This window comes from Lepisma saccharinum, chromosome 10 (genome assembly GCF_977018435.1).
Source record: "Lepisma saccharinum chromosome 10, izLepSacc3.1, whole genome shotgun sequence".
Taxonomy (NCBI): Eukaryota; Metazoa; Arthropoda; class Insecta; order Zygentoma; family Lepismatidae; genus Lepisma; species Lepisma saccharinum.
The window spans coordinates 55432628-55445285 of NC_139238.1; the positions used below are offsets into that span (position 1 = coordinate 55432628).

General features: G+C 36.7%; 1 protein-coding gene across 1 annotated transcript in view; it reads left to right on the top strand.

Annotated features, from left to right (window-relative positions):
- The window catches only part of LOC145993915 (uncharacterized), a 132954-nt gene that overhangs the window by 37614 nt on the left and 82682 nt on the right, over positions 1-12658 (top strand). The window lies entirely within an intron of this gene.

The window sequence follows — 12658 nt, forward strand, 5'->3', positions numbered from 1 at the left end:
GTTTGGATCTTTTCACAGCAATTTACTAGAGGTCTTTTTGGAAATGAAGGTCCGAGGCTGTGAATCCCAAATCCAGTGTGAGTTTCGATGTAATTTAGAGGTGCGATTTATATATGCACAATTTGGTTTGAGTTGGTGTTTTAAGTCCACAGTAAGTCCACAGTGCACAGTAAGGCTAAAAGGGACTGGACCTACAGTTTAAAGTGGAATCCGAATCACTATGTGCCTCCGCCGGGTAACGAACCCAGGACACCTTAATTACAAGGCAACGACGCTACCACTGCACCATCGGGGAGGCATACATGCACAATTACTCAGGTTGTTTTTATTACTTTTATTATTTGTTTTCAGAAAAATTGTAATTTTACTTGCATTATTGATTTTGACAACTTTTAAGCTACGCACACAAATCATATAATGTTAATACTTATATAATATAAGGTACTGTACAACTAAATATAGATTAGGAAACAGGTAGGAATAAATAAAAAAACTAAATAGGTAACAAACGAATGTAGGATGGCCACGTGAAACATGTTTGATAGCTAAAAATAGTATAGAGTAGTTTCTAAAAGTGCTTCTAGGTGGCAGCACAATCCAGCTTCATGATATTCAGCATGATATTTGTTGATTTAAGAACATATTTTCGGTATGATCAATGCACCTATGGAAACACTTTGTAAATATGTACCAATTAGAAACAGCATAGCCTATATTAATATATTAACGAATGCAATTCTGCAAGATAATGCAGTAGTGGTAAATACGGTGGGATAAACTCACAAAAGGAAGAGCTCTTCTCTAGCAGATTTGCTTATACTTAAAACAAGCTCAACATGTTCATATGAGTGTTTTGCTCTAGTGTAAGTACCCTGCCTAATCCAAGATTTTTGTAAAAATGCCCTCATGGATTCCATGTGAAAGGAAGAGTTCCCTCAGATTGATTTGCACATACTTACAAAAGTTGCATCAGCCAGATTTTTGTCCATAAATTTGTCAAAAATTGATATATTTTTGGCCACACCAGAAATTAAGCATACATACACATACATATTTACTTCCTGTTTAAGTTTAATTGGATACCAGGTTCAATTTGCTTATCTAATATTAATATGCAGAGCTCCCCTAGAATTGCTCCGTGATACTCTCAACATATTATATGTTTGCATGTTTCCCCTCTGTGCTAGTGTGTACAATTTCCGAGACGGTAGTATTGAATGTGAAGCCTCCCCAGATGGCAAAATGTTAATATTGTTGTCTTGTAAACAAGAGGCTTTGGGTTCGAGTCCTGATAAAATGTGTAAGATTGAAATACATGTGGCATTCCATACGTGAGATTTTGAGAATAATTACTGCTAGTTGATGGCCCCCAGATCTGAAACCTGGTAAAAAGTGTTGTACAACAGCATAAAAGAACAAAATTATATTATATTGGAGATCACCAGATCAGCCACTAACTGCTGTTATAATTGTTTTGGCATATTGTCCATAGTTCTGATCAATTCTATTGCTTGGGGTAAGCAATTATAGCTCGGAAATGCATGAATTGATATTAATCTATCAAAAGACTAATGTTTTGCCTCCATGTCCTGCCGGCACGCAAGAGATAAAATCTACACGCTAGAAGGGAGCATTAATGATTTTTCTGTACGATTCACTGAAGGGGCCATTAATCTTTCTGTGCGACATGTAAAAGTGTAACAAAGATTATTGAGATAAAAATACATATTTTCACACAGTGGCAATGAACTGCCCCCCTTCATGCTGAAAGCAATTCTATTCTGATAATATGAGCCTAGGCAAAGACTTAGAAAATATTATGGCAGTTCAAAATCCAATTTTGTCTGTATAAGGGTCTCAGAACCCAGTAAAATGTGGGCATATTCCATATTGAGAAGTGTTAATATTGTGGCATTGTAATCAGGGGCTTTGGGTTCGAGTCCTGATATAAGATTGAAATACATACAACTGCCCACACATAAGATATTCACTGCTAGCTGATAATACAGTTGAGGTTTGTGTGTTGTATAACAGCATAATAGAAGCAAATATCTTCTAGAATTGCTCCGTGACCCGCTCATTTCTTACATCATAAACATATGATTTTTCACCTATGAGAATAACACTACATATGGTGTCTTCAGGTAATGCCTCATGGAATTCACAGATAATTTTAATGTTTGTCCTGTCATTCACCACAACTTGTTTTCTTTTTGAAGTGTTGATTACAAACATGGGTCTCCGTGTCTTGAATTCATCTGGTGTGTAGTACATGTCAGTATTGCCAATAGTGACCCTTTTGAAAGCCGAAAAAGCTTCATATAATTTGAGGAAATCATCCTTGGACATGTCTAAATTGTAATTTTCTCTAGGAAAGACCTCATTTCTGCCATTTTTAAGATATATGTTCTTGATGTTGCAGTTATCAAATCTACTTGAATTTTTTTCCTGATTGTTGTGTCTTCCAGTCTGAAACAGTACCACCACAAAATCAGGCATGTCATATTGAATACTAGAGAATGAATTTGTAGCATCAAATTCATAATAAGTACCAGATGCAGGCTTCTGTACAGATTGATATGTGTAAAATTGCAGAGGAATCTGTGGATTTTTTAGGATATCAGCTTTGTATTTAAGAGCATAACTGGCCTCATATTCAACAACCGGGATTCTTAGCTCCATAGTCTGAATAATGCACTTGCCTGCATCAGGTAAGGTATTAGGCAGAGCTTCCCCTGTAGAGTTTAATGTACTGTACCTCATCAAAGCATTATTATCATTGGCAGCTCTTCTAAATGTGATTCTTAACCCGCCCTTCCACATAATATCTTTGTAATCCGAGAAGAATCCTGGCAACAGGCGCATGGGGAACAGCACTGTGTGGCTCTTGGATAATATTTTCTCACCAGCCTCAAATCCGCCTATTTTGTAGTAAGAAGCCTCGGTTTTGGATAATTTTAATGTGGCCAAAGCTGTGGAGGTAATGCCGGGATAATCTATTCTGTTTATAACAACACCATGTTTTCTGATCTCAATTTCAGAGAACAGATGCGGCACAAAATTGTCCACCAATCTTATATTTGAATTTGCCGGATAATCTGTTCCATCGAGCTTTACAACATCAAATTTGATGTATAGATCTGCTCTGTGGGGGTGTATAAAGCCATCCCCTACATCAAGATCAACCTCAATTTCTGTGTTGGGTTGATTTAAATTTGCAAATGTCCTCCTGTTTGGAGGGAATGATTGTAGCTCATAACTCTCAATATTTTCCATTGTATGTATTTTTATTTAAATGTTAATCTCTATGATTGCAGTTGTTGTGGCTCCAGCAAAATCAACTAATTCTTCTTTTTCATTAGTGACCATCAACTCAATGTTATCTATTCTATTATGGCACACAGGAAAATATAATGTTGGGGATGGATTGTAGATGATTGGCTCCATGAATTCGGAGTTAGGTTTGAATGTTGCAATGATGCCAGTTTGTTTGTGAGTGCCTATGCCATTTGATTTGGTGATCATACCCTCAGCCACATTACAGTGAATATTCAGAGTCTCTATGGCTAAGAATTTAGGTATATTCATAGCAGTGTGTTTGATGCCTGCTTCAAGTTTTGTGTTGTTCTCAAAGCCTAACAGCTCTCCTATAGTACCCAGATCCACTGTCTCTGTAGCAGATACAATCTCTACTCTGTGAGTGACAGAATTTTGACTTAACACTACACCTCTGGGTAATTGAGCATTTAGAGTGGACAGATTATATTGCCCTGGAGTGATGACAATTTTTTGATCCCCTACTGCAATTTTGTTGTTGTGGTGTGTAATATTAGGGATCAGGTACATGCCGTAAAATGCTCTGAGAGCTATTGTTTTGGGATACACTATGTCATCATGCAATTTGAGTTTCAATATTGAATTTTGGCTGGTGAGATGGAATACCCCCATGATGTTTCAAATACCACAAGGCTTTTTGAAAATCTTCAATTGATGGTTTATTTATTTGAGACATATATCTGAGAACAGATAAACACAAATGTCCACAATTAACATCTTTGAAGTTTTGAACACGGGCATTATTGTAATAAAGATTAGCTGATTTTAGATATTGTACTAAATTTTCAGGTGGAACACCTCCAAATGAATCAAACACAAATGCCTCATTGTTTAAATATTTGAGATAACAAATCCAGTGAGTGCCCTGATTTTTGTACTCATCCAAATTAACAATGCCACACTCTTTGTTGAGTGGTTGTTCTGGTAAAGAATCAGACATGTACACACCTCTAAAATGTTTGATGCCCAGTGGCTTGATTAAAGCTTCAATATCTTGGTTTGTAAGCGGCTCTTGTTTTTTTAAACTTATTCATGGCTATCTTAACACCTTTGCCTTGTTTCTCTATGGCCAGATTATGGCGCCTCTGCTCATCTAATTCTGCCTTATTTTTTTTGGCATCTATTACTGTTTTTGCTATAGCAGCTGATCCCCCGGCCAAGCTCCCAACAGCCCCGAGAGCAGCTAAGATGGCAGGGATAGTAAATATAAATCCACCCACATGTGATTTTTTCCTGGATTGCTGTAATTTTTTTAATTGGGGGGTACTAAGCAACAATTTCATACCATGTCCCTTTGCAAGACAAGAGCTTTTTTTCTTGCGCTGCTTTTTGGTCAAGAGACTATCAATAGGCCCAAGAGATTTGAGACCTGCATAAGGTATTTGATACATAACACCCTTGGCCTTCATTGTAGGTTTATTATATACATGTTCACAGCCCCCACCCCAGTTTTTGTTTGGTGCTCATAGCTATGGTGGTTCCCAATGCTGCTATTTTTTCATTTAAAGAAGCATCTTTGCTTACAAATCTACCAAATGCAGCTTCTTCTAATTTCTTGTCTGCAACATGTCTCTTGTCAAGATCAGTATGTGTGTTGTATGCTATGTCATGGTCTCTGCAAGCAGCATCTAGGGGATTTACACCAGGATCACCTCTGTTTAATCTATGATCCAGTTTTGTGCCTGGACCACAATACTGATAGCCTGGAATGTGTAGTTCAAATGGCAGCTTGTTTATAATGTCATTAACCAGGCCCCGACCCTCAGAAATATTCCAAAATTTAGGGGGTAGAGTATTAATAATTTTTATAAGATATCCAATCCCCTTAGTGTCATTCACTATAAAATTAGACAATTTTGTGCTTATCATGTCCATAATTCCAACCTTTTCATTGTAAAAATTGTGGTTCCCAGCATTTTCCTCACCAGCTATCACCAATAACCTATCTACAAGTTTCCTGACATCATCAACCCAGACAAATTCTTTAGGCAGGGTGTTGTATTGTTTGATTCCACTGCCAGTCTTGATCTGTGACCATATGGGCTTGATTAAATTATTGTATTTTGCTCCACTGCTAGACTTGACTCTTTTTTGTGTGGGATCATTGTTCTGGTATAGAGCATCTGATTTTATTAATATTTCTTTGTAATATTCATAATCTTGATCTGTATAGCTGCCAGGCCTTTTCCTAGTCATCAGTTCCCACAACCCAGGTGTGCCGGGATACTTAACAAAAGCACCTTTTTCTCCGAGACGAGATTCTGAATAAACAATGAGATCATCTCCCATAAATGTTACTCTGAAATTGCCAATTCTATGTATGATGCTGCCATCAAGCTCTGTGTCAGCATATAAGCCAAACACCTCATCTTTGTTGTCTTTAGGTGTGGTTAAATATTTTTGAGCAAGAAGACCCAATTCAATAGGATCCTGAGTAGCTTCAATTCTTCTAGGAGCAATAGGACTAGGTGTATGAATACTGGAAAGTGGGGTGAATGGATAATCTAATATGTTCCTAGCAGCTACAGGCACAAGCTCTGTGATCAAATCTTGATTTTGCTCTGTAACAGTTTTGATATTCTTACCTAAATTATTAATAGCATCAATTACAGGCTGTTCTGTTTGTTTGTGTTTTTCATAGATTCCTCGGTTCTCTGATTTCCATCCCTTAAATCTTTTTACAAGATAATCTCTTAACTTAAGATCATCAATGATTGGCCTTTTCATGTTTATTTATATACGTCTCAATGTCTAGAAAATTGTTGATTTTATTTCTGTATTTACCAGTATTAGGTGTTCTTGTCATATCAATTGTGACAAACCCATAACTGTCCTGGTTCCAGCACCTGCTGCAAAATTTAGAAAAATCATTGTAGCTCAAGTCCCCACCTACATATTCATCATGTATGTGTTTGAGGTTGGTATGATCTTGATGAAACACACATATAAAATTGCTGTTGTCTCGGATCAGTTGCTTGGGTATTTTTGAAAAAGTCTGTGCCAGGTAGAAGCAATCAATGTTTTTGTGTCGGCCCTGTGTAAAGAAATTTCTAACCTTGTTTTGATTATCCAGTATAACGTCATCAAACACAACAACAGAATTATCGAGACATTCGTGAAGTGGCTTAACATCTGGTTCAAAAGTGGCAATATCCAGTCCATCATATAGCTTCATCAGCTGCTGATATTTTAATTGTTCCAAGCTCTTAGAGAAGACATACAAGTGCCTGTTTTTCCAGTCTAACCAGTTGGGGGCCAATAAAAAATTATCAACCATTAGTGTAGTTTTACCACAAGCAGATGGCCCAACAATAAGACATCTAATATTTTCAGGCAGCAACTTGCCATTTCTCTTATTCTGTTGTTCAGGTTCTGGCAGCCTTTTTATAACATCCCAGGTGCTCATATTATTATTTTCTTTGCATCGATTCAGCTGTTTTCCGGATGACCCAGCCATTTGACAAATAACTTGTTGCCTTTTCTGCGGATGATTTTTTCTATGAGATATGTGTCAGGCTGTTTAGTTTTGCTGAGCTCTTGTTCATAGAACCTGCCTTTGAGAATTTCTCCTCGGTGATCCTTTATTATATATGTGTTAAGGGTCCCGGGTTTAACTTGAACCACTGTAAATAATTCTGTGCTCCAGTTTCTTGTAAAGCCTCTTTTGAATAAGTGCTTATATTTACTGATTCTTACTTGATCACCCACCCTGTATTTGGCCCTTCTTGTTGTTGGCTGGTATCTAGGATAATAAACAGTCCTGATCAATTTTTGCTCATCAGATGAAGTTACTTCAGAGGGTTTCATGTTGATTGTGGAATGGACCGAGTTGTTATATTTATGTAGAAGTTCTGGAAGAATATTAAGCCATTTATAATTACCTTGGAGGGTAAATTGTTTATACATAAGATTTTTTAAGGTTCTGTTGAATCTCTCTACAATTGAGGCTTTGAGATCACTCTAACTCGAATAATGTTTTATTGCCTGGCTTTTAATAAATTGTTGGAACACTGAATTATAAAATTCTTTGCCATTATCTGTTTGCAAATAGCGCGGTGATCTTCCACTCTGATTGATGATTGTCCTGATGGCTTCTGTAACACATTTTCCAGTCTTGGATTTGAGTGGCACAGCCCAGGCAAATTTTGAAAATGTATCTATTACAGTGAGTAGATACTTGTAGCCCTTGTTGATTTTGTCTAAGTTTTTCAACTGTCCACTTGACAACTCAATCAAGTCGCTCTGCCATAAATCATCTATGCCTTTTGTGACTACTGGCAGTCTCTTAAAATTATGCCTGGCTTGTCTGTGTAATTCATCAACAATAATTTGTCTAGACATAATATGAAAACAAGAATATTGCAACTATGGGGTGTTCAGCAGCTGATACTGCAGGATTTTCTAAATATAATTTGTCCCCTATTTGTATTTTAAATTCCAGAGTGCCATCATCTTCAGTATAGGCTGTTTCTAATGTATTGGGATCTGTAAAATCCTCTAACTCTACACTGGTGATTTTTACTTTGTTCTCAGCATTTGTTATTGATAAGGTAGGGTAGTGGTGTGCCTGTGGCTGATGCCAATATTTGATCTTGATTGGTCTCAGTGTGCCCCCAACAAAAAACTGGTAATAAAATTGTGCAGGGGACAGCATATATATTTTGCCACCTGGTGTAAATGGTGAATCATATTCTTTGTTGGGGATGCTGTACAATTCAAGAATTACTGTATGTTTTGGATTCTCGATTATGCCTGTTATTTCTTTTTCTGCTGTAAGCAATCTGCTTGTTACAGATTCAAGGTGCTCATTGATGGTCCTAACAACATCATCATAGCCTGGCTTGATTTTTATGTCCACAATAAGTTTCTTGTATTGTTGCACAATCTCTTGAAGCTGGGTGGCAAAAACAGACAGGGCATTTGCTTGATTGGATTCCATGGTCCCTAGCTGTTGCTTGATATTAGCTACAATTTGTTGCAAATTTTCAACAACTGCCAATTTTGAATTTTGAGCAGTAAGATCATGGACCTGTCTTCTGATATCCTCAAACAGGGCATGCAGTTCATTAATATGTTGATTTGTTGGTAGAGTGGCCACTGTCTGAGTGAGATGTTTGATCTCTGTCTGGATATTCTTGATATCTTCTGATTTCAATATGCGATTCACTGCCCTTTTTATATTTTTAAGTTCCTGTGATGTAGGAAGATTTGATACTGTATTTTGCAAAAATTCAAGTGCCAATTTCACATTGTTTAATTCAGAAGCATCAGCCACATTTTGCATAGCATTTTGGAGCAGGGCTATATCTGCCTGAGTGGGTGTGGATTGTTGTAAAATTTCAAGTTTTGTTTGAATATCATCTATCAAGTGATGAAAATGAGATAGTTCAGATTCAGTGTTGAGGTTTTCAAGCTTTGTGATCTGTTCCTGGACACTGACAAGTGTGTCTACAATACCGGGCAGGCGAGTTTCTTGTACATTTGCCAAATCATTTTGCACTGCTGCTATGGTACCTTCAAGATGGGTTATGGTACTTTGAATTTTTCCAAAATCTTCATATGTTTCAAGTTGCAGCTTGATGCTTGCAACACTCCGAGTTATTGCATTCAAAGCATCAGAAGATGGCAAGTTGTTCATAAAATTTTCAAGTGTCTCAATTTTTTCTTTAACCTCGGCTATGGCATTGTGCAGAGGATCCAGATTAGGTATTTGGAGTGATTGAATCTGTTCCTTTAGAGTGGAAATCACTAGATCAAAATCTTCTTGTGATTTTATGCTTTTAACAATTGTTTGGAGCTGTGCCTGGACATTATTTATTTGCTCTTCCAATTGCTGTTTCAATTGCTCAGAATTGGTGGCCTGGGTCTTAAATTTGGCTTGAAGAGCTGCTACAGCTTCTTCTAAACTTTGAAAATTATCCAATGTGGCCAAATCAGTATATTTCTGAAGCAGCACTTTGAGTTCAGAATCAATTTTAAGAAGAGGGTCCATGCATTGTGATTGCAAATTTGTAATTTCTAATTGAAGACTGGCATTGAGTGTGGTTTGTAAAGCTTGTAAATCACTTCTTAATTTCTTGACTCTGACATCAAGCATCAGAATCTCATCACTGTGATCTTCATGTCTTGTATGGCCAAATATATCATTAGGCATTTTCTTTTAATGGTTATTTATTATAGAGTATCTGATTCTTAATTCTATAAAAAAGGGTATAAGCTTGTCATATGACCCAGGGACCTCAATATATAAGCAGTCACCAGCAGAAACAGTATAAACAGTGCCAGAAATCATGTTTGAGTGCTTAATTCTATAAATATTTCTCCCTACTGAAATCTTGACATCACCCTCAGGGGTTGTAATAAATTGCAATTGCCCACCTACAGGTAATTGGTAATGATTTAAATTATTGTTAAATATGTACAATGTTTTACCTGTTTCATCATCATTATCTGTAAATATGCTGTTCAGATGAATAATTAACAAGCCACTCAGTTTAGACAGCATATCAGAAGAGGGTTGTGGTGTTGGCAGGTCCATAATAGCCTGTTTTTTGAACCCAAATAAGTTCATAGGCATGTTTATTTATTTCAAATCATGCTCTGTAATTGGGCATTGATTTCCATTTTTCAAATCACAATGCCCCCATGGTAAAGTATGTATGCCACATGATAAAATGCATCTCTTGTCATCATGTGGGTCCAGAGCCACTTTTCTTACAATATTTGAAGTCAACAAATGATCCTCACTCTGAATTCTATTTTCTGATGTTCTGATTGAATTCTGGGATTTGATGCAATTTTCATAATCTTCAAATTCAAGATCTTTTTCCACAGTTACTTTGCCAACGCCCTTAGCCTTTTTGGTAACAGCGCCACTACATGTTTCAAAAGTGTACACCTTGGCACTTAACCCAACAAATTTCACAATAACATCACCAAGTGTCTCATCTTTTAACTTGCCAGGCACCTTTTTGTTGTGGTGGTGTTGAATCTTTGTATGTTCACTGGTATCAAAATATTGAAACAATTCAGGCTGTGACATATCTTGATAAACATCTTCTGTTTGAATATCAAGAATAAAACTATCCGTGTCCATGTACAATAATTTTACACGATCACCATAAAAAGGTTTCAACACATCATAATACAATGTTAACATATGTAATTTGGACGATTCCAATATCACAGCCCCTTCATAAATAGGTTTATCAAATTTGATCTTTGTTTTCTTCATGTTGAAAAGTGCCATGTACTCATCATAAATTCTTCTGTAATTGAAATTAGGCTTTGCAACCAATTTTTTGCTCAGGCTGGGGTCAGTAATTATTTTAACATCGGTATGTTTCCTGACATTTTCAATATTTTTGCCATACACAGAATTCACCATCAATTTAAACAAGCCCTTATCAAATTGGCTCTTTGCAGATGTTCGAAGCTCTGTATTTGTATCAATATATGGTTTCAACCATTCTGAGTGCCTGAACCTTAAGACTTTGCTAACTTTGGTTACTTGGACACCATGTTTCATCAGGAACTGGAGGTTTTTGTAATATATGACATATCCTTGTTTCGGCTCCAGAGTCATCATGAGCTTCTTCTGTTTAGAGCCAGGTGAGCACTGAACCTCGGGAATTGGGGGCAGATCAGAAAATTTATTGTGCAAATCATCAGGAATTGTCAGATCAACCTCTAAGAAGAGACCATAATCACTGTCATCAAAATTCTTAAGATCTTTAATATTGAAATTTTCAACCCATTCAAGCCCTGCATATGGCAGTTTTTTCATCATGGCGTGACCATAGAGGCTGTTTGCATCTACATACACTATATAATTTGATGACCGTGCTGGATCATAATCAGGCAGCATAATATGCTTGTTATTTGCTCTGGCATATCTCTGAGAACATTGCACCATCCCTCCTCTTATACATTTCTCCATAAACAGATACATATCTTGATCTTGGATTAGATCCAATTGCTTTTTGGTGTTCAAAAACGTTGCGGCCCATGCTAGACCTGGGGCACTGAAAAAATATATTGGATCCAGTCTATAATTTTGCATGGAAGATTTTCTGAATACCTGCATTACATCAGCTAAGAGGGTCGTATCAAGTTTTAAATATGCCATGTGATAATCACCAAATGTCTTGCATTTTAAATTGTTCCACATCAATTGGGCATGGTGATAATCCTCATCAGTGATTCCAGATCCTCTGATTTTGCTGTAAAATGCTTGTTGTGGTGGCAGAGAACACTCATCAAATTTAGAAAAATCTGTAACATAGTCATATGGATATACACCCTTCCGCCTAATTAATTTCAGGTCCTGATTTGGAAACGAAGCACGTGTGATTTTCAATTGATCATCAGATAATTGAGTGGTCAGTGTGGCCAGGCTAGCAGATAAAAATCTGTAAGAATCAAGAAATCTTATGTGAATAGGAACACCACTAACTTTAATTATCTTGCTAATAGATATATATTTCTCATCATTTTCAGCTAAAATATTTAAATTCTGTTTGTCAAACCCCTCGTACCTGATCAGATGATGGAAATCATAATTGGATGCTCCATGGCAAAATATGGGGATAAATCTTGGTCTCTTGATCTTAATATTACAGCTATTACACAGGGCCTGTTTATATCGACCATCTGTATGAGAATGGTGATGAACCTTGATATTTGTATCTGAAAATTCACAATCACATACCGGGCATTTTTCTGCATTGTTGAAATCTTCAATCTGTTCCTCTGTTAAAGGCAACATAGGCTTTGATTTTAATAAGATGTTAGATGCTATGTCACGGCACACATTTTCTATTCTATGTGCAAATTCTTTGATGGCATTTGGTCCCATGTATAAGTGTGGCTCACTAGCTACACCATCCTGTACAACTACATAACAAAAACTGGAAGGTTCATGTAGCTGGTATGGTGTAGCTGAAGATTCTTCAGGATCTGGATTGCAGAATGCAAGAGGTTTGAGGTTCGATTCGAAATCACAGACAATATATGCTGGGTGTTCCAACAAGGCTTCAAACTTTTTGAATTTGCAATTTTCACTTGGATTGGGCATCACCATATGAACAGGTTTATGATTGCCACAGTATTTCAGATGCTCAATTAACTTGTTTTTGGCAATTTCTGCACTCTCTTCACGAACCCCTTTCACCATTTTTTGACCATCAAATACAGTTAAACATCTTCTGCACAACTTAAATATTTTTTTATATTTGTCTAGTTGCATTCTCACTAAAGCTTGAAGATTATGTATCAGAGTGTAATGGTATGTATCATCCCCTTCAATTAAGAGCAGATCAAT